Source organism: Sapajus apella, unplaced genomic scaffold, assembly GCF_009761245.1.
Source record: "Sapajus apella isolate SASKATOON/1434 unplaced genomic scaffold, GSC_monkey_1.0 scaffold14, whole genome shotgun sequence".
NCBI lineage: Eukaryota > Metazoa > Chordata > Mammalia > Primates > Cebidae > Sapajus > Sapajus apella.
In genome coordinates this window covers 31,706,037-31,730,114 of record NW_022436954.1, presented here as the reverse complement: position 1 = coordinate 31,730,114, position 24,078 = coordinate 31,706,037, and the positions used below count along the sequence as shown (strand labels likewise).

General features: G+C 39.4%; 1 long non-coding RNA gene across 4 annotated transcripts in view; it reads left to right on the top strand.

The window, feature by feature from the left end:
- LOC116555175 overlaps nt 1-24,078 on the top strand; it is a 170,994-nt gene that overhangs the window by 101,011 nt on the left and 45,905 nt on the right. The gene's annotated exons all lie outside the window — the stretch shown is intronic.

Sequence of the window (24,078 nt, the reverse complement as noted above, 5' to 3'; positions counted from 1 at the left end):
GAACTCTGTTAATTTGTATAACACATGCTCTACTTATGTTTTGAAAGAGATATAGATCCACATGGTGGATACTCTTTTTTCCTTATTGATTTGCTAAGCACAAGCATTGAAATTACTTTTAACTCACAACAATGGAAAAATCTTTTAATGAAAATACTATCCAACAAAGGTTAAAAAGCTAAGGTCTGTCACAGAGGAAAATGAGACAGGCATGATCAAAATGCAATGCATTTTGCCCTTAGAGAGATCAGGCAGTACCCACCAGATCTGTTTTGTCTCCAGTCTCTCTCTCTCTCTCTCTCTTTCCTAGTAATCCACTAAAGAAGTGTCAATAACTTATATTTTATTGATGATTCATTATCAAGTTTCGCAGTGTAGAAACAGTCTCCTTCTTTCTCTAATGCTGTTTTTGTTTCCCAGAATAGAAGCTGAAGGGAGAAAAGCCACATGAATTGTAACTTATTTGAAATGCCCCCATCCAGTACATCAAGGGTTACTTTCCAAATCCCATTTTCTCTTATCAGTAGTGCATTGCTCTTTGCACTTACACACTTTGCATCAGTATTTTCTGTCTTGGAAATTAGGCATGTGAAGCAACTGCAAGTGGTGACTGAGCTGAGGGATTGGCATATGTAGTAGGCATTTACAAAAAGAATCAGATCATGCGACCTCAAAAAGGTGAGCTTCTTTTAGGTGGGATTTTGTTAGGCTGATTGTGGTGAGCTAAAGTAGAGCCAAAAGGGAGGAAAGAGACTCAAGTGAGAAAAAGGCACTTATGGAAGCTCAAAATTAAACAAAGAAGTCTTTTTGAGTATTAAGAAATAAAAACAATGGATCCGGAGCCATGGAATGGTGCCCAGGGTCCCCAAAAGCTCATTTGCTTTTAAGATTGTTTGGGCTTTAATTAGTGAAGCCTTGCCCAGAAGGATTAAAAATCTTGAACTTTGAAAAAGAACAAGTTGCAAGGCCAAATGGGAAGAAGGCTGAGTGGATACAGATGGCAGTATAGAACTCACAGCTTGTTTAGTCAAGGATTAGAACTCTAAGCTCTGAGGTGTGGCTGGTAGTTTTATTTACAAGAGAAGTTCAGATCGCTTTATTCTGCTTTAGGCATGAGATAAAACCTATCATGAAGAAACTTACAGAAATGATGCCCCTCTGCTTGTAGTTTTAAGCTTTCTATATTTACCAAGCATCATTTCCCCTACTCTCAATGCTCCAAAGCATATTGAATTATTTACAGTCCCTCTAAAGCCCAAACTATTTTATGTGTCTAAATCCTCTACATAAAATTCTCTTTTCTGCCTCTACGTATAAACTCCCATGAATCCTTTAGAAATGTATCCACCCATTTCCTCTTTTCTGAAGCCTGAATCTTGCAACCAGTGGATCATGGTCCTCTTTATGTCATCTACTTAAATCCACCTGTGCAGTTGGACTTATCACTTTGTGTTGCATTTATTTGGTAACACATAGAATACATGCAAAGGAATGCATATGGAATATATATACATTTTAAATAATGATAATTTAAAAACACCTGTGTACCAAACAAACAGCTTAAGAGAATATTGCCAATAACAAAAACCCCTGCATGACTCACCCATCGCTCTGCCTATTTACTCTGAAGAGGAAACTACTTGAAGAAATTGTATGTTTATTCTAACCTCGTTTTTCTTTCTGCTTTTATCACATATATTTCTGTTCTTAAACAACATAGTGTTCAGAGTTGCCTATTTGGAACCCAATAATGTGATTTTAGATTCATCTATACTGATGATTGAATCATGCGTTCTTAATGGGGGTGATATTGCTCTCAAGGGGTAAAATTTGGTTCTTGGAATACAGGAAACTCCTAGTCTTAATATGTACAGCAAAGTTATATACATGATCTAAAAATACATGATCAAAAAAATTTGTCTGTGGCATTAAAATTTCATTGAGTTGTTCAGAAAAAAAAAAAAAGAAAAACCTAAAAAGACTTCATAGAGGTATAATATAAAAAAAAAAAAAAAAGATTGGGAAACACAAGTGTGGGTCATATATTTTTATTGCTGTGTAATATCTCATCAGATAACTAAACGATAATTCATCTACCTATTTAAATGATTATGTATATATGGGTTGTTTCAAAATATTTTTATTATTAAAATGATGGTGTGCTCATAAACTTGATAGTCTAGATGAAATGAACCAATTGCCTGAAAACACAATCTGCCAAAACAAACACAAAAATAGAGAAGTAATCTGAATAGGTGTACATTTGTTAAAGAAATGAAATTAAATATTAATAACTTTCCAAAGCAGAAAGCACCAGTCCCAGATGGGTTCACTGGTAAATTCTACCAAATATTTAAGGAAGAAATTGTACCAATTCTCTACACTCTATTTCAGAAGATAAAAACAGAGGGAATACTCCCTAATACTCTATGAGGCCAATATGACCCCAATACCAAAACGAGACCAAGATATTACAAGGAAAGAAAACCATAGGCCAATATCGCTCATAAACATAAATACAAAATTCCTCACAAAATATTGGCAAATCAACTACAGCAATGTATAAAAAGATTTATACACCACAACCAAGTAGAATTCATCCCAAGTATGCAAGGCTAGTTCAATGTTCAAAATTCCATTAATGTAGTACATCACATCAACTGGCTAAAGAAGAAAACTCACATGGTTTTATCAATGGACACAGAAAATTATTTGACAGAACCCAGCATCCACTCATAATAAAAACTATTAACAAATCAACAAACTAGAGAAGTAAGTGGGAACTGCCTATATTTGATAAAGACCAACTACAAAAATCTACATCTAACATCATACTTAATGGTGAAAAGCTTATAACTTTTCTGCTACAATCAGGAAAAAATCAAGGATATCCCTTCTCACCACTGCTTTTCACCATTATACTAGAAGACCCAGAAAATGCAATAAGACAAGAAAGTGAAATTAAAAGTATACAGATTTGGAAATAAGAAATAAAACTGCCTTTGTTCACAGGTGACATGATAGCCTATGTAAAAAATCTGAAAGAACTGATTCTTTAAAATTATAGAACTAAGTGATTATATCATTTTCTAGAATTATAAATGCAGCATACAAAATTAATATATAAAGGTCAACTGCTTTCCTATATGCCAGGAATGAACAAGATAATTTGAAATTATATGGCCATTTACATTAGAACCCCACAAAATGAAATACTTCAGTAAGATCTGACAAAATATGGAGAAGATCTTTATGAGGAAAACTACAAAACTCTGATGAGAGAAGTAAAAAATAAATGGAAAGATATCCTGTGTTCATGGATAGGAAGACTCAATAGTGTCAAGATTCAATTCTTCCAAAGCTGATCTGTAGATCTCATGTAACTCAACAAGTTAATTTGTAGATATCAACAAACTAATTATCTAAAGCTTATAGAGAGACAAAGGGCCCAGAATAGTCAACTCAATATTGAAGAAGAACAAAGTTAGAGAACTGACATTACCTGCCTTCAAGACTTGACATAAAGCTACAGTAATCAAGAGGGTGTGATATTACCAAAAGAATAAACAGATAGATCAATAGAACAGAATAGAGGGCCCAGAAATAGACCTACATAAATACAGTCAACTGATTTTTGACAAGAAGCAAAGATAATACAATGAAGCAAAGATAGCCTTTTCAACAAATGGTGCTACAACAACTGGATTTCCACATGCAAAAAGAAAAAAAAAAAAAAGAATCCAGACATAGGCTTTTCACCATTTACAAAAATTAACTCAAAATAGATCATAGATCTAAATGTAAAACTAAAAACCATAAAACTTCTAGAAGATAGAAGAGAAAATCTAGATGACCTTGGATATAGCAATAAGTTTTTAGATATAAGATCAAAGTCATGATCCATGGAAAAAAAATAAATAAGCTGTGCTTTATTAAAATTAAAGCTTCCACTCTGCAAAAGAAAATGCCACAATTAATTAGATGAGTGGCAGGGATAAAATATTTGCAAAAAGGCACATCTGATAAAGAACTGGTATGTAAAAATATATAAAGAACCCTTAAACTCAAAAATAAGATAATGAACAACTTGATTTTATAAATGGGCAAAAGACCTGAACAGATACCTCACCAAAGAAGATACACAGATAACCAAGAAGCATATGAAAAGATGTTCAACATCATATGGTATTAGGGAATTGAGAATTAAAACAACAATGAGATTCCACTACACACCTCTTAGAATGGCCAAAATCTAGAATATTGACAACATCAAAGGATGGCTGGGATGTGGAGCAACAGGAACTCTCATTTATTGCTGGTGGGAAAACAAAATGGTACCGGCATGTGGAAGAGGATTTTGCCATTTCTTACAAAACTAAGACACTCTTACCATCTAATCCAACAGTCATGCTCCTTGGTATTTACCCAAATGAGTTAACAATTTATGTTAACAGAAAAACTAGCACTAGGGTGTTTATAGTGGCTTTATTCATAATTGTGAAAACTTGAAAGCAACCACGATGTTCTTCAGTAAGTGAATGGACAAATAAAGTGTGGCACATCCAGACAATAAAATATTACTCACCACTGAAAAGGAATGAGCCATCAAGCCATGAAAAGGCATAGAAGAAGCTTATATGCATATAAGTCAAAGATGCCAGTCTGAAAAGGCTACATATGGTGGAATTTTAACTATGTGTCATTCTGGAAAAGGCAAAAGTATGGTGACCATAAAGAGATCAGTGATTGATATGTGTTTGAGGGTAGGATGGATCAATAGGTAGAACACAGAGGATTTTTCAGGCAGTGAAGCTACTCTGTATGATATTAAAATGGTGGATATATGTCATTACACATTTCTCAAAACCCAGAGAACATACAACATCAAGAGTGAGCCCTAATGTAAACCATGGACTTTGGGTGATAATGATACATCAGTGTAGGTTTATTGATGATAACAAATGTACCCCTGGAGTGCAGGATGTTAACAGCAGAAAAGCTGTACCTGTGTGGGAACAGAGAGTATATGAAAACTCCATACCTTCTGCTCAATTTTGCTCTGAACATAAAACTCCTCTAAAAATAAAGTATATTTAAGAAAATGATGCATGGGCATTCTTGTACACAGCTACTGGTGCATATGTGCATCATTTAATTTAGAGACTGCCTAGAAAATGAATTGATTGGTTATATGGTGCACACATATCCAAATTTACTAGGTTATTCACAAAAGTTGTTTCAATTTACATTCCCACCAACAGTGCATAAATCCTCATTACTCCACCTCCTCACCAACATTTGGGATTGTCATATGTTAAAATTTGTCATTCTTGTGGATGTCAACAACAAAGAAAACATATTTGGGATTTAGTCTATTATTAACAAAGTAGAGCATCTTCTCATATGTTTATGCCAATGCAACTTTCTTTCTCTGTATTTATTTATTTATTTTGTCATTTTTGGTTGCCTTGTTTTATTGATGGGTAGGAATTATCTACTTTCTGAATATTGTTCGTTTGCTGCTAATATATGTTATAAATGCCATTTCCAGTATATGTTCTTTTTTTCATTCTATTATGCTTTTTGGTGAACAAAATTTCTTAATTTTAATGCAGCCAAATTTATCAATTTTTTAAATTTATTTTTTATTAATTTCTGCTTCTATTTTTTGACATGTTCTGTCCTCTACTTTTGTTGGACTTAGTCTGCCATTGCTATTCAAAATTATTAATTTTTAGCCTTCCTTCTTTTTTTATATAGAAATTGAAAAGGCATTAAATTTTCCTGAAGTACTACTTTACTTTTTCCATTATTTTTCAGATATAAGTATTTTTAAATTTCTATTGGAATTTCCTCTTTTACTCATGGGTTTTTTTTTCCTCCCAAATGTATGAGATTATTTTAACTGCCTCTTTGTCATTGATTTCTAACATATTGTGTTACTGTTAGGAATGCGGGTTGCATGATACCCTTTGAAATTTGCTAAGCCTTCTTTTATTGCATAAAATGTAATCTGGGTTCCATGTGTGCTTGGACAGGATATGTATCCTCTTGTTATTGATGTGATGGTCTATGTATGTCTGCTAGATAGAGTTTCTTAATTGTAGTTTAGAAATCTATATTCTTATCTTAGCATGAATTATCATTTACTGAGAGAAATGTGCTAAATATCTCCCATTTTAGTGGTGATTTATTTGTTGTTCTTTATAGTTTTGTTAGTATTTGCTGCATAAAACTTGGTAGATTATTACATACTATCAGAATTATGTTATATTTTCTTATGTTACATAATGATGTTATGTTATATGTTTATCTCATGGATGTTTTTTGCCTGAAAGTCCATGCTATCTAATGTTAACATAATTATACCATCTTTATTTTTGCCAATATTTGCCTGGAGCATCAGTTGGGGTCCAATTATAAAAACAGAAACCCCCTTAAATATCCAAACATAGGGAATTTAATTCAGATACACAAATGACAGACTTCTGAGAAACCCAACAGGGATGGTGAAGCAATGTAAAGATTAGCAACAGCAAGAAGTTGCTACCATGAAGAGGGTGGGGAAACAAAGGGGAGAGAAAGTGATAGTAAAACGCAGGAGTGACCGTCACCCACATTAGCTAGAACCACAGAGGGGCTGTAACAACACAGGAAAGACCCTCGGAGCTGGAGACTGCCAGAGAGAAAGGAAACCCCTGGGCACAGTCTTTCCCTGACAGTCCAAACTCAGCCTCCTACTGACTGAACTCAGAAACCAGCTGACCTGGGGAAAGCAGCTACTGGGCATCAGCACCACCAAGATTTGCTCAGTAGGAGCCCCATTCACACTGGCTTCTAGGCCCTTTTGACATGTCCTAGTATGCTTTGAGCACTTCCATATTTCATGGCATAAAAACGATATTTCAGGCTTGAAACATCTTGTTTTTTCCTTGCAGCCCTGCAGAAGACCCTTTCTCATCCAGCTCAGCTGATCTTATGCAGGGCCGCCATCCTGAGCAGAGACTCCTTCATTACTTGGACTCTGTGATCTCTTGCTCTTCCAAAGTTTGAGGGTGAAATGGAGCCCAAGACCTTATCTTTTCTTTTTTCTCTTTTCTTTCTTTTCTTTTCTTTTCCTTTGCCGTTTCTCCTCTACTCTTCTCTCCTTTTCTTTTCTTTTTTTGAGACAGAGTCTCACTCTGTCACCCAGACTGGAGTGCAGTGGAGTGATCTTGGCTCACTGCAACCTCCAGGACCTTTTCAAACTTTCAGTATCCTAAAGTTTCAGGTCTGGCTTGGTGAACTGCATATAGATGGCAGTCTGCTTTTATGTCCGGTATAATCATCCTTATCTTTTCACTAGATAATTTGATTCTTTTTCAGTGATTTTGATCCCAAACATATTTAGATTAAATTCTACCAATATATTTAGCACTTTCTATTTGTCTCTTTTTGTTTCTTTTTTTCTTGTTTTGTTTTGTTCTTTTCTTGCCTTCTTTTGTGTTGTTTCAGTTTTTTCTTCTTATTCCATTTTTTTCCTACTAGATTTGATGTCACATACTCGCTCTGCATCGTTTTAGGGATTAACCTCAAACTTTCAACATGCATTTTAGTTGCATGTTGAAAGTTTGAGGTTAATCCCTAAAAGGATGGAGATCAAGTGTGTGACATCAATTTAGTTTAATAAGCTTTAAAAATAAAGCTTTACCTTTTCTATTTAATTTCCCATTTCCCACCCCTGCTTCTCTCCTTTCCACCTCTTCTCTCCTTGCTTCTCCCCCTTTTTCCTTCCTTTCCTTTGCCTTTCATTCCTTTCCCTTTCTGAACAATTTACTCCTAAATCCATTAGGTAAGCCAAGGAAGGTTGGAATCCCCACCAGGGTGAAGTGGCAGAGCACAACTGGGGTGAAGCAGGTATCCACACAGAGTAAGCAGGGCAGCCCCACTTGGCATGGAGTGTTGGAGCTGTGTTTGGGAGAAGGTTGTCTATGTAGGATGGTTGCCTGGGCATGATGTTGGAGCCGGTTCAGAATGAGTGAGGCAACCTCATGGAAGGGCAATGTGATGAGGAGTAACAGAGCTTGAGTGGGGGAGGTTGTGTGTACCCACCAGAAAGCAACCTAAGCAGAGCAAGGAGGTATCCATGTGGAGGTTCAGGAAGGTTCAGTGATGAAGGCAGACTTCTGATTCAGGGTATTGAAGCTCAAGAGGGGTAAGGAGAGTGCTCACGTGGGAAGGCAGTTTGTGGGGGTGTTGAAGACCAAGTGGTGATGGAGAGCTTCTGATCAGGATGGTGGTTCTGCATAAAGGAAAGGAGCCAGAGCAGGGTGAGGGAGATCTTCTCATGGGGGCTACAAGGGAGGAACAAGGCGACATCTTTTTTATGCCATAAAATAAGGAAGTATTCAAAGAATGTTGTGGAGATTGAAAATTACACAGAAGTGCACCTGATGGAATTCTCATTGATAAAACCAAGGACAATTTGACCATCAAATTAAGTAAGGGGAATAATGGATTACAACCCATTTAATAAAATAAAATGGCATGAGTCCAAAGGGGATGGGAAGATCTCCCTCATCCTGCTCTGGCTTCTTCCCCTTATGCAGATCCAGCATTCTGATCAGAAGCTCTCCATCACCACTTGCTGCCTTCCCAGTTGAGAACTCTCCTTACCACTCTTGAGCTTCAATACCCTGAACCAGAAGGCCTGCTTTTAACATTGAACCTTCCTCAACCTCCACAAGGATATCTCCTTGCTCTGCTTAGGTTGCTTTCTGGAGGGTACACACAACCTCCCCCATCCAAGCTCTGATACTCCTCATCGCATTGCCCTTCCACGAGGTTGCCTCACTCAATTTATGATAGGGCTACATCCCAATAATCCCACCATAAACTGAAAAAGGTCTACAGGTCCCATGACAATGAGAAACCAAGCAGGACAGTCATTAAAGGTCCAAAATAATCTCTTTTGACACCATGTCCCAAATACAAGGCATACTGGTGCAAGGGGTGGACTCCCAAGAACTTAGGCAGCTCTACCCTGTGCCTTTGCAGAGTTCAGCCCCTGATGCTGCTCTCATGGGCTGGCATTGAGTGTCTGCAGTTTATCCAAGCACAAGGTGTAGGCTGCCGGTGGATCTATCATTCTCGGTCTGGAGGACAGTGGCCCCCTTCCCACAGCTCCACTAGGCAGTGCCCTGGTAGGGACTCTTTGTATGAGTTCTAACCCCACATTTCTCCTCTATACTCCCCTAGTACAGATTCTCTGTGAGAGCTCTGTCCCTGCATCAGCTTTCTGCCTGGGCAACCTGGCTTTCTCATATATCCTCTGAAATCTAGGTAGAGGCTCCCAAATATCTTCAACTCTGGCACTCTGTGCACTCACAGTCTTAAAGCTGCATGGACGTAGACAAGGCTTATGGCTTGCATTCTTCAAAGTGGCAGCTTGAGCTGTATCTGAGCCCCTTTGAGCCCTGGCTGGAGCTAGTGTGGCTGGGATATGAGAAGCAGTGTCTGGAGGCTATACAAGGTAGTGGAGCCCTGGGCCTGGCCCGTGAAACCATTCTTCCCTGCTAGGCCTCTGGGCCTGTGATGGGATGGGCTGCTTCCATAGTCTCTGAAATGACTTTAAGTCATTTTCTCCGTTGTCTTGGATATTAGTGCTTGGCTCACTTGTAGTTCTGTTAATTCTCTAGCAAGTGGTTGCTCCACAGCCTGTTTGAATTCCTCTCCCCCACAAAAAAGCTGTTTTGTTCTTTTTTTGTCTCTGCCATATGGCCAGGCTGTAAATTTTCCAATCTTTTTAATCCGCTTTCCTTTGAAATATAAGTTCCAACTTTAAGTCATTTCTTTGCTCCTGCATCTGAGAGTATAGGTTGTTAGAAGCAGCCAGGCTACAACATAAATGCTTTGCTGCTTAGAAATTTCTTCTGCTAGATGCCCTAAATCAACATTATGAAGTTCAAATTTCCACAGATGGCTAGGGCAGAAGCACAACACAGCCAGATTCTTTGCTAAGGCATGAAGTGTGACCGTTGCTGCAGTTTCCAATAAGTTCCTCACTTTCATCTAGACCTTGCCAGCCTGGCCTTCACTGTCACAGTCAGTATTTTGCTCACAACCACTGAACCAGTCTCTAAAAATTTCAAACATTCTGTCTCCTTCCTTCCTTCTTCTGGGCCTTCCAAACTCTTCTAAACTCTGCCTTTTACCCACTTCCAAAGTTGCTTCCACATTTTCTGGTATCTTTGTAGCAATGCCCCACTCCTCACCACTAATTTTCTATATTAGGCTCTTATTTCACTGCTCTAAAGAAATATCTGAGACTAGGTAATTTATAAGCAAAAAGATTTAATTATTGGCTCATGGTTCTATAAGCTGTACAGGAAACATAGCAGCATCTGCTTCTGGGGAAGCCTCAGGAAGCTTTTAATCAAAGTGGAAGGTGGAGGAGGATCAGGCACATCACATGGCAAGAAGAGGAGCAAGTGTGTGTGTGTGTGTGTGTGTGTGTGTGTGTGTGTGTGTGTGTGTGTGTGTGTGTGTGCTGGGGGGAGCTGGGGTGCCACACACTATTAAATAAAAAGATCTCATGTAAACCCAGAGGAAGAGCTCATTTATCACCAAGGGGATGGCCAAAGCTATTTATGAGGGAGCTACCCCCATAATCCAAACACCTCCCACCAGACCCCACTTCCAACACTGGGGCATTTCAACATGACATTTGGGTGGGGACAAATATCCAAACTATATGACCCTCCATGTAGGGTGTTACTTCGAAGGGGTACAGGATTCTAGTAATTGCCAAGACTGAGTTTTTTCACCACTTCAAAGTGGTGAAAAACATCAGACTTGATTTTTTTCAAGTCTGCTTCAGACTGAATCTATCAGGTCCAGAATCAGACTTGATGTGTCTTAAAGAAAACAAAACACTGCCCTAGGCACTAATCAAAGAAAATGTGGCATGTTTTCTCACTTTCAACATAAAATCATTCTTTTTCTTTGATCTTCTATAGCATTGAAAATCAAAGAATCTGAAAGAAAAAAAAAGTAATTAACTGAGGAGAAAAGACAACTAGGATCAGAGAACAGGTTATAACAAGGTACTTCCCCCAAAGCCATCGCTAGCTACTATATGTACTGTATTCCCTTTCCCTGCAGTTTCTTCCAAATTTCAAGTGTGCTGATAGTTTATTTTCACAAAGAAGACAGACAAAAGTTATTGTCAACTAGAATGCATACTCTCTGAGGGCAAGACTAATCTGATTCTTTTAGAGAGTCTACGACATGCCTGCCGGGTGTGGGGGACTAGATTATGCCACCCCCAAATACAAAGTATTACTGAGCTAAGACAATTAAGAAGCAGCAAATTCAGGAAAGCTCTCTACTCTCCCTCTATTTGTATTAAAGCAGGACATAGATTTATTATAAAGACAAAAGGCATCCCACCCATCTTTGACCAAGGAGAAAAAGGTTAACCACAAAGACAGCTTTTGACCCTGATTATCTAGAGATGGTACTAGTGGAATTTCCATGAACAAGTTTCACTAACCAGGCTTTATCTGCCATTGTTTTGCCTTCTCACAACTTGCTGCTCCAAGGAGACTCAAAGTTCTTTTCCTTTGTCTTGTCACTTCTCTAAAATATACTGTTCTTTGCTGAAGATGCTATATAAGCTAGAATTCAAATTCACCTCTTTGAGAAATATTCATTTCCTAGGTGTCTCCCATGGAGGTATGAAATACGTATGTTAATAAACATCTGTTTGTTTTTCTCTTGTTAATTGTCTTTCATTATAGGGATCCATTGGAACTAAGAACCTGTGATGATTGAAGAAAATTATTTTTCTTTCCTTACATGGGCATGTTGAACAGAAAGCAAAAAGTATAGATTACTTGATAGATTGATAAAGTGTATCATACAGCCTTTAATGAGAGAAGACAATATAACATAAAGCACACTATGAGTCAGGTATCCTGGTTTCAAATACAGGCTCAGTTGCTGCTAGAAATATGGACCCTCTCTAAGCTCAATTTTTAATTATTTTAATCAATAGCTTTGCTTTGAGGAATTCCTGAGCTAATTTGGGTGAGATAATTGTTATGAGAATCCAGAAAATCTCTCAAGGAAGAAGTTACAAAGAAGGTCCTGACCAGAGCCTTGAAAGTGGTGACTATTTAGATAATAGGAAAGGAACCTAAGAAATTTTCACAGAGATGCCTTTGACTTCCTGATTCGTGAGGAGTTAGGAGAGCTCCTAAAGCCACTTTAGTTTTCAACTTCTTTCCTGTTTCATGAGAGTAATGCCACTTAGTAGTTCTATTCCCACACTCTGGATTCATTGCCTGTGATCAAGTCGTAGAATCATAGTTCTACCTAGTTTGTTGCCTACGTTAAAGAGAAAAAGATGAAACCGCAGATTTTTTTTTTTTTTTTTTGAGACAGAATCTCATTCCGTCTCCAGGTGCCAGGCTGGAGTGCAGTGGCACAATCTCAGCTCACTGCAACCTCCGCCTCCTGGGTTCAAGCAATTCTCCTGCCTCAGCCTCCTGAGTAGGTGGGACTACAGGTGCGCACCACCACGCCCAGCTAATTTTTGTATTTTTAGTAGAGACAGGGTTTCACCATGTTGGCCAGGATGGACTCGATCTCTTGACCTCGGAAACCTCAGATTTTTTAATCTGAAAAGTGAGAGACTACCACCCTCACAGGGTTGTTGAGAGGATTAAGTGAAACAACCAATGTGAGTGTCTAATGTGTTGCAGCTGCAGTGAATATTAATATTAACTCATTCCTATTAACAGTCATGTTCCCTAATATTTCCTTCTCAAGTCCTGAGTCTCTGGAGTATTGCTAACTTGCTTGATCTGCCTGCCTCACCCACCTTTCACCCTAGGTAGAAGAACATATCCCTGATTAAAGGTTACATCCTGTGAAGACAGACTGTGAAAGCCCAGCCACAATAGATGGATAGACAATGTGTTTTTTGTTCAGAGCAGCCACCAACAGTGATGACAATAGCCATCAATGAGCCGAGGTCAAAGATCAGCAGTCCCTCTGTCACTTCATTCTTCTTCTGACTGCCAGTGGAGTCCATAGGAACTCAATCTCAGGTCTGAAATCTAATCAAAGTTCATCCACCCAGACTCAAGCCAAGGACACCAAAGAACAAATTCGTAAGACAAAGTCTTCACTCAGCCTTCTGCATTTGGTGATTGTAGAAACATGGTGCAACTGCCAAACAGATGAGAAACTTTGGGGGAAATTGGTGATTCAAGCCTTGAGAGTGAGAATTAGCAGGACAGCTTGATGAAGACTCTGGACACACTTGGGAAGCACCAGAGTGAGAGCCTGCCATGACTCTCCAGGTAGGCATCCAAGGAAGCTTAAAATGCTGGCTGACCTGAATGAAAAATGGGAAATGAGAGTACAGAGGCTGTTTTTGACAAAGTTCCTTTTTTGTCTCTGCCTCAGGGAAAAGAGGAACATCAGCCCTTCCTAGACTCCCCCAGGAATGTGTACATTTGTCCTGGATGCAGCTAGAATCCATCCTTTATGATACAGTTTATTCCTTGATGCCATTGTCTGCTAGGAGATATCCTGTATACTGAAAGTGTGCAAGCAATACTTTTCAATTACTGTACATACATCCTGACACACCGTGTAGCCTTCACCAATTTGCTACACAATCTGTCTTAATATTAGCCACAAAGCATGCTTCTTGATAGTGTGGACAAAGTCATTTCTCTTTTTTGTTGCTTAAGACTTCTGTTATAGGTTCAACTTGTTAAAGTAGTTGTGCAGATCAACATGTGAGAGAGAAGCCTGAGTAGTCTCCACTAAATGAGGGTGGGAATGAAATTGAGAAATGTCTTTGAGGCCCTTGGAATGGGCCTTTGCTGGTGGAAACCCTGTTTAACAAAGAGAAGGAAGTACCCAGCACAGGATGAGGCTTGCATCAGCAAAGGGAAGCCCAGCAACCACATTAGTATAAATGATTCTGCTATTCTACCTGGCACCCACTCTTGTTAATGTGGTAGGTTAATTTGTCTTGGAGAATAATTATGTTTTGTGTGCTAACTATTGCCAAGCATTATGCTCAACACTTTAAATCATCCACCCCACTTAATCCCTACATCTTACTAAGCTGATATGATCTTGGTTTTGCAGATGAGAGAATTGACATTTTGGCTTAAGACTTTGTTGAAACCTGGAATTCAAATACAGGTCTGTGTGAGTCCAAAACCCATGCTTTCAACCATATCGTCATCAACCCCAGTTTCTAGAAATACAAAATCTGCACTCTTTTCTCTACTGCAGTCTGAAGGAATTTATTAGCAGCTGAGACTGTCACAAAGAACCTCTACAGGACTGTGGCAGAGGATTTGGTCACCTTTTATAACTCTTGGGATTCATTATGATATATAATTTTCTTATTAAATTTCTATAAACCTATATTGCTTCAAGATAAAGTTGTTTTCCCCTGTTCTAACCCATCCTATGTCTTATCACCGGAGGAGTCTCACTAAAGTATAGCTCATCTTGCCATTTCTCTGTTCAGACACCTCCCAAAGCCCCTGGTTGTTCCCAGGGCCAGAGTTACTCTTGGATGTGCAAAGCAGGCTGCACCCTTCCTTTCCAGGGTGACTTTCTATCTTCTAGTTTTGAACCTTGGGGTTTAAACCAGGCTCTGTGGATCTCTAAGGCCAGAGCTCTGTTCTAAGCACATTGTGGGTCACTGTAGAATCTCACTTCAAGAAAAGTCCTATGGTTTCATAAAGATTGGAAAGTGATTCTTTAACTCGACCATACTGCAATTTCTTCAACAATCCCCTGCCTACACCTCTGCTTAAGCTCATCCTTCACATAAACTGATCTTCCCTCCAATGCTGTCTTCTAATACCTCATTCATCCTTCAAGACCTGGTTGGAATGCTACTGCCTCCATAAAGCCTTCCTCAGTAACCCAAACAGAAAGCCTTTCCCTCTGCTTTAGGTACTTCCACAACTCTTTTCTTACACTGCTGTTGTGGAACCTGCCACACTAAACCTTGTAGCATGGCTGTTTGTGCCCATCTCATGCCCTCTCTCCCACTTGACTTCAATGCCCTGTCCTGGGGTTGAGCAGGCAGAGATCACATGCCTCCATTATGTCTGTGTGTCATCCTAACATCTAATACTATGTCTTGATCCTGTGAGGAATTTAATAAATATGCGTTGATATACACTGAATTAATACTGATTATTGGGCATCATTTTAAAAAATGGCTTTGGTAAGTTGTCTGGTTGGTGAATACCATCTTTAGTTCTTTGAAGCCAAGTGGGGACAAAAAAATAAAGCAAAATGTGCCCACCCCTACAGGACTTTCTTGTTCATAGTGATAAGGCAGTAAGTGCTGCTTTCATTTTCTTCCTTCAACTCAAGACATCCTTGTCCAGGCATGAAATTGGTGCTTTGGTGTTTTTGTTTTCATTTTTGCAAAAATTCTTCAGGATATTTCTTTCTCCAACTAGAAGGTCTGTTGAGGGCCAGGCATAAGGCTATTGCTGGGATAGACACCAAAATCATTTATGGTTTCAGTTTTGTCTCCCTCCAAGTTTCCAAATTCTTTAAGCATGTAGGGGACAAGGGAGAGCTTTCCCCTTGGCCTTCTGAAGGTTTACTGAAAAATCAACTCACAAAAGGCAGATCAATTGGAGGCACAAAAATGTATTTAACATGTATACACAGGAGCATTCAGAATGAAGATTGACAGAGGGGAAAGTGTCCATTTTTATGCTTAGGTTAACATAGTATGAAGAGCTGTGTAGAAATATGATGAGACAAGATGGGTAGGACGTAATGCTAGCGGATTAAGTGGGGAAACCCAGTGAGGCTGGTCTGTCTAGGTCCTTCTTGGCTTCTCTGCGCAGCTCTCCTTCCTTCTGGGTATGGGCAGGCCCTTCTCTAGAATAGGGAGTCTTATGACCTACAGTCAAACAAGGTAGGTCAGATAATTTCTTTTAGTGCAGTTTTTACGTTGAAAGGCAGAGGGAAAACTAGAGCAATATTTTTAGGTGTCATGGCGGGCTCGGGGGAAAAGAAGTTCTAATTCCTATGGCCCACCTTGGGGAAAAGGGATTGTAGTTTCTATGGCTAAAGCTAGCCTCAGGGGAGAATGGGACTGAGAGACAAGAGGGCAGGAGAAGCTCAAAAAACCACTTTGCTTCTGAGGCCTTCATTTTGGGATATTGTTTTCTGAGCCCCAACAAGCACAAGAACAGGGGCTTCCATTTTTCTTATATCCCTGCTAGTGTCTCTCTATCTACATAGGGACACAGTGTGAGTCCTGAAATATTATAGCAGCAGCTCCCTACTCTGAATTCCACTGCGCTGTGTCTCTTCCCTTGGACTCCCATCACTTCCACCTCTTTTAAAGTTACATGTATGTGCATGTTTCACTTTTCCCTCCAAGCTGCAGATTTTCTGAGGTAGAATTTATGGATTCACAATACCTACTGCTTAGCAATCCATGTCTGTTAAATGGATAGATGAATGAATACATGCATGTTGGGGGGAACCTAATCTTGGGAATAATCAATAGAAAAAAATTGTTCCAAAAAAGAAAAAAGGAGGTGGATGATTCTCAGTGGCTCCCGATTTCAGTACAAAACCTAGCATATGCTTGGGGCACATCTATACTTATTCGTAGCCACAATTTCAGGGTCTAATGGACAGAACCAAAAGATGTATGAGGGAACTTATGGAATATTCATTTTGGCTGTCATTGACTATAAAAGGCTTCTAAGAAAAGCCATTCCGATAAATAATAATGATAATAATATCTAATGTTTATTGATCTCTTGCTATGGGCCAACCACTATGCTAAGAGTTTATGCATGTTATTTCATTTAATCTTCCCAATAACCCTGTAAGATAGATGCTATTTTTAACCTTTTAAAGCTAGCTTTTACCCTTTTAAAACTACAGGCTTCATAAGAGGTTAAATAAAGTACTCAAGGGCTCAAGACAGGAAGTGGTAGAGCTGGGATGCCAATCCAGTTGATACAATGTCAGAGACTAAACTTGTGACCTCTGCTACAAAGACTCATTTATGAAATTTCCTTGCCAGAAGCTGCCAGAAGCTCCAGCCCTGTTTGCAAGGTTGTCTTTGACAAAAATTAAGAAAAACTTTGTTGCATAATGTATACTGTTTCCTGAACATCCATCCAAGGGCATCTAATTAAAGAAAAATGATAAGACATTTTGATACATTATAGTGCATTTGGGAAGATCCCTGGTGAGGGTAAAATACAAAATATTTCCTGTACAGTTTGGTTCTCATATCTACTGGTGATCAATAAATGTTAACTTAATTGAATACTTTCAATTTGACTTGCACAGCCCAAAGTTATTTCTGGATGGCAGTTTTTGGATGCTATTTGCTCTGGTGGTGACTTAAAGCAGAAGGCCAGAATCATCGTAACAACAGAGACTGGAATCTCTGGGAATATAAGAAAGAGAATAACTTTGAATTTTATGTTATAGAGGGTCCCTTGCAAACATTTTAAGGTTTTTAGTTTAGAGGACAATATATTCACTTTTCTTCTTTGAAAGGCATTTTTGTTTAGTCAGCAAATACCTTTTTAGTGCTAGGCACTGCTATGCATCCCCCTGAGGATATGGTGGTGAGCAAGGCAGCCAGTTTCTCTCCCCTCACTGAGCTTTCAGTCTAGATGGGGAGACGAGTCTTAAACAGGTGATTATAGTCCTGTGTAACTGAGGCAAGGACAGCAGAAATATAGGGTGCTGTGGAAGAACATTGCAGGGAGTAACTTTCCCGGGCCTAGAAAGTCAAGAAAAACTTTCTAAAGATCTAGGATCTTAGAGTAAAATGTTTAAAGAACTGAACATTTTTAAACAAAAATGATAATGATTTCATAAAGCATATAGCTATTAAATCCTTGATTAAGTTTGAAAGATGGCAGAAGGTCTTTAAAACATACTCTTGGCCAAATTGCTAGTTACCTAAACAGAACAAGGGCCACAGCTGAAAAAAATATTCACGATGCTTGTTGAGGGGCAGTGAGACTGTCTTTATTCAGGACCATCGCAACAGAAATAGGAACAACTGAGATGCAGTTCTGCAGTGCAAGAGAGAGGTGACTGTGCTTGCAGGGGTGAAAGGAGATTTTTCCTTTTTCCCTCTGAAGGTTTGGTAATTCGAGTCTATGAAATAAATTGACAGTAAACAGATTAACAGGAGAAAAGGAATACAAATGTATTATGTGCACATGTGCATAGAAACCACACAAAATATGATACTCAAAGAAGGACCAGATGGTTGAAGCTTAAATAGCATTTTGAGCTATAGAAAGAGGCTCCTGGACCGTAGTGGTGCCAAGCTACGGGAGGATGAGGGGAGGAACTGCACTGCAAACAAAGGTTGTCTTATTATGCTGATAAAGCCTTCGAGGCTTGCTAACCTCAGAAGAATAGGTGAAAAGTCTGTCTGACAGTGTATCCTGGGCCCGGAGGCCTTTAGTCTCCTCTCCTCCATAGGATTTAATCTTCTCTGGTTAATGTAGTTTCTAGGGAAAGGGTTTACAAAAATTGCATGCCATTCCAGAGGGACTTCTCTTCATGAGATGAGGAAAAACTCAGAGAAAACCCCTCCTTGCACTTCAGGAGAGAAACAGGACTGAGGAGAGAGGGAGATCAGAGAGACTTTGTTTCTGATGCTGCTTCTTTAGATCAAAGTCCCCAGTATGTCAAAGTACCATACTCTGGGGTATTGTTTTCTGAGCCCTGGTAGCCTCAACTCTGGGTATAACAAGGAAAAGTGGAAATGTATAGCTAAGAAGCAGAGTGGTGGGGGGTGGAGAGGCTCAGTGCAACAATTAGTAAGAGAAAACATTAGGGATAAGTGGAGGACAGTAGCTAAAGCAACCTAATGGGATTCTTGCTGAAGGCAGGCCAGGGTGACATCACCTGGGGGATGGTGGAGCATGAAGAGTCTGATTAGTTACTAAAGGTGATCAAAGATGGCAGAGAGCTGAACCAACTTATCAGGGTTCTTGCTGGAACTACACAATGCTGAGAACACAGAAGTCCAAAAGTAGAGGCCTAGTTGAAGAAAGAGTTCAGAAGATCCTGAGTAGAGTTTGGTTAGGAAGAAACATTTGTCGTTAAACACATACAGCTGTGCTCCCACCGGAGGAAGGATTCTTCTGGATACCTTCCTTTCCTTACCCAAACTGCTTCCGTTTCCTTAGCCCAGAAATGCTGAATGCTGGAAGAGGGCTGCCATGATTTGAGTGTTTGTCTCCTTCAGAACTCATGTTGAAATCTGAATTATTATCATAACAGCACTGGGAGGGAGCTGACAGGGCCATGAGGGCTCCACCTCCACGGTGGGATTGGTGCTGTTACGAAGGGTGCCTTTAGTCTCCTCTTGCTCCATCTCTCACTCTCTCACCTTCTGCCATGTGATGATGCAGCCAGGAGACCCTTGCTAGGTGCCAGCACCTTGATACTGAAGTTTTCAGCTTCCAGAACTGTGAGCCAATAAATTTATGTTCATTATAAATTACCCAGTGTGTGGTATTCTGTGATAGCAGCACAAAACAGACGAAAACAAGGGCTTTATTGTATTTCTAAATCTGGCCCAGATGATATCAACTAGTCTGTTAATTTTTTATATAGATGCCCTTTGTGTCACATTTTCTGCTGGCTTATGTCTTTTAATCACACCTCACAGCAACAGGAGCTATTTAACAGGGTGCCACTGTAACAACTTTTTCATCCTTGGATGCAATTTCAGAACGGTACTCCATCAAAAGGAGCAGCAGGATTCTATTAGAACATCTCTTATCTAATACAGAAACATAGTTCTTTCACTGCCGATTTTTCCAGTTCACAAATGCTAAGAGTTTCAATACTATTACAACCATATAGTTCAATGCAATTTAAAACCTATTTTTAAAACAGTGGACTGGATTCATCTTTAATAGATAGACCAAGTTTTCTATGTGTTCATATGCCACCTAGTGGGCTATATTACATACAAAAAGTAAAACTGATCTTTTGAATTATAATCTAGCATTTTCTTCCTAAAATTTGAGGTCCAAATGACAAATCTTAGCCAGTAAAATCTCTAAATTTAAAAGGTAACATTGCATATTCAGCACAGAGTCAGTTTGAAGGAGACCAAAGTTTGGAGTTCCTTTTAAACATTTCATCTGGGAGATTTAAAAGGAGAGTATCAGAGAATACCAACATCAAAGGGTGTAGTTTTGAGTTACCATTGACGGTAGTGGAAAGAGAAACAGGTGAAAAATAAAAGTAGCCTATTTTATCTATGGGGGTTAAGGTGTGTAGCAAATAGAAAAACAAGACTTCACAATCCAAAGTAGCTGATAGTTTTAAAGATACATTATATTTCACAACCTCTTGAAGGACTGAGCATTTTTAAGGCACCTCTATCTTAGGTTAAAGCTGATGTTCAAAAACTATTTATTGACTGTCCACCATGTGCTGACCACTCAGCTAGGGACTGAGATAAAAGAATGGGAAAGACTGAAGAGAATCCCTTCCCTAAAGAAGCAGAGAGAAGCTATTTCATAACATTCTGGATTTTGCCACTGAATTTTACAAGTAGTATTATGACACCGTTTTACACATGTTTTTGTTGGTGCAATCCTAACAGAATTCATTATTCTGTTACTAAAGGGCAGCATGAACTCAGTTAAGGTGATTAGAGCTTAATGACTTTCCAGAGTTCTAGGACTGTTAGGGGAGCTGTAGCAGCTACGGAAGTAAACATTTTTTGTTCTTTGTTTTTATCGGACATGGGGTCTCACTATGTAGCCCAAACTGGTTTCAAACTCCTGGGCTCACATGATCTTTCTGCCTGGACCTTCCAAAGTGCTGGGATTACAGGAGAGTGAGCCACTGGACGCAGAACTAAGGAATCAAACTTGTTGAAGCAATTTGGTCTTTCTCTTGACTGAAGTTGAGAGAAATCTTATCAGCTATCATGTGGCTTTGGGAGAATTCTTCGTACTTGCTTGGCGTTAGCTTGAGAACTGATCATCTTCAGTTCTTGGAGTGCTTGAATCATCTCCTATAAGGCCCAGAAACAAAGCAATGAAACAAGCTTGGGACAATGAAAAGGGCCAATGTCCACCAAGTTGGAAGTTCAGTGTATAACATGATTCATAGACTTCTCCAGGGTTAAATGAATAAAGAGGGGAGAAGCTAGGAGACTGCACTGAACTTCCTGCTGTTCTATTGTTTTGGTTAAAGCAGTAATTGCCCTCAACTCTTTTTTGGTTTCCCAAGCCACTCTCCAAAAAACACCATCAAAATTTCCAAAGCTTCCAAGAAGTCTAAATAGCAACCTGATGCTCTGAGTAAAACACATGGAGTTAATTATGGAAGTTTAGGTCCAATACTTCCTACTCTCCCACAACCTACTTTTGATATACCCTTCCTCTCTGGATCCAGTAGTATAATCTCTATCAAAAAATGTTTCATGCAAGTGACATGTACCAGAATAAGAACCCTGGCACTGCATGGTATCAGATAATTTGCTGAAGGCTGGTAAAATCTTGATAAGCACTCAGGAGGAATGACAAAAAGAAGAGAGCTGATGTAGTTTTTACCTGTATTAAGAGAAGTACAGTGAAGTGGGTAGCGTGGGAGCTCTGGTCTCAGGGCCACTCAGGTTTGAATCCAATCACTACCACTTACTAACCATGGAAGTTTTGGGTGAATGACCTAACCTCTCAAAGGCTATTTCATCATCTATAAAAGGAAAAAATGACAGCATCTCAGAAAGGTTGTTATGATTATTAAATATCATAGGGAAGGTATCACAATGCCTGGTATATAGTCTGTTTTTAATTTCATTGAGGCAGCATTTTTATTATTACTTTTATGATTATTAATACTTATAGTAAGCTTCATTTGGATGATGTTTAGTTACTATATTTAGTTCTGGATGACACATCATAAAAAGGCTATATAGCCGGGCGCGGTGGCTCAAGCCTGTAATCCCAGCACTTTGGGAGGCCGAGGCGGGTGGATCACGAGGTCAAGAGATCGAGACCATCCTGGTCAACATGGTGAAACCCCGTCTCTACTAAAACTACAAAAAATTACCTGGGCATGGTGGTGCGTGCCTGTAATCCCAGCTACTCAGGAGGCTGAGGCAGGAGAATTGCCTGAACCCAGGAGGCGGAGGTTGCGGTGAGCCGAGATCGCGCCATTGCACTCCAGCCTGGGTAACAAGAGCGAAACTCCGTCTCAAAAAAAAAACCCGACTAATTTAAAAGGCTATATAAGTGAGAGAGAAATTAAAGAAATTTCCAACAGATCTATCATGAAATCATGTTGCCCAAGGACTGAGTGTGAAAATTACAGTCTCGGAGAAACATCACATTGGACTTGAACTGTTGACAGGCCTCTCATTTGTAAGAAGGATCAAGCTTGTTCACTGTAGCCATAGATAATAGAACAAATCAGAGCAAATAGAAATTACAAGTACCTATATCTCAGGTCGATGTAAGAAAGAATTTTCCTCAGAACTATCAGAAGGGAGAAGGACTATGTGGTAAGGTGACAAATTTCCTGTCCATGGAGAGGCTTACATGTGGAAGACCAATTGCCATGGGTATTATGCTGGGGGGATACAGTTTAACTATTCAGTGAGTATCAGATTAGGTGGTTGTCCAGTGTTGGACACTGGACAACATTGTTGTCCTTCAATTTTGAGATTTTCTGACTCAAGGAGAAAGAAGAAGAAAAAGACAAGAAAAAATGCCAAAAGGAAGAAATGGAGGGTGGCAGCCATCCCTATGTCTTTTGTTTTCTACCTCCCTTCTGGGGAGTGTGGGATTTAGCAAGGGTCATCACTAGCCCATAAATCATCTTTGTCCATCTTCAAAAATGTCACCCCTTCTTAGCTGATGTAACATCATGTGTTCAGCACTAGAAAATGTGGGGATGTCCTTGTGAAAATTATAAAAAGAAGTTTCTTCCCCTGGGCAGAGGCATCATGAGAGGATTAAAGACTAAATTTCAGCCCCCACCCACCTTCTCAATCTGCACCACTGTTATGTGGCAACCCTGGCTTTACCTTTCTTGCCCTTTCAATGTGTGTGTGTGTGTGTGTGTGTGTGTGTGTGTGTGTGTGTGTGTAGATAGTCTTTCTTCTCAGAGCATTGTTACCAGTCAGAGATAGAGTCCAGGCACTGCTTTCCCTTTCTAAGTCAGGCAAGAGAAACTGGTTGTTGACTTTAAGTCTTTTCCAGCTCTTAGAACTTGGGAGTGTGACTTGAGCAACATGATAATTATACCCAAGAGCATGTGCTTACGTGAAAGCAAAAGTTCTGTGGAAAGCATTGTAGAATATTGGATCAGTAATGATGGATGCTTATGAGTTTTGGCTCCCAGCACACCTTTTCCTTCTTTATAGTATCCCAATTTCTCCTTGCATCTATGACTGAGGTGAAGGGTCATGCTGGGGGCTGATCTTCTGCATATCTTGCTCTCTGTGTCCTCTCATATAGCCGGGGTTTGAGCATGTGAACAGAGCCTGGTTAGTCAGGCATGATCTTCTCTCCCGAGACCTTGAATGTTGGGCTACTGGTCTGGATCCAAGATAAATAATGGGAAGTTATTCACCTGCCTGACTGCCCTGGGTACCAGAGCTTTCTGTGTCTCCTGTTCTACTTCCTGCCTTCAGCTTCTTGGGCTTCTTGTTTATACGTAAGCCTTATTCTCTGGCATCCCTTCAATTCTGTAAGCCCCCTATTACCCTTCATGTGATCTCCTGGTGGTTTTTGTTGTCAATTGTATAGATTTCTGTTGCTTGCAACCAAGAACTCTGAAATACCAATATTAAAGTTGAAAATAGCAGCATTTATTAATGATATGAATGGCTCATAAATCATAAAATCTCTACTACTAAAAAGATTAAACTCTTTCCATGCTGAGATGATGTATTGCCTCGTGGCCCAAACTCCATTCCTGCAGTAACAAAAATTATGATGTTAGCCTTACATTTATTGAGCATTAATTGAGTGTTGAGCTAAGTGCTTTAATACAACATCT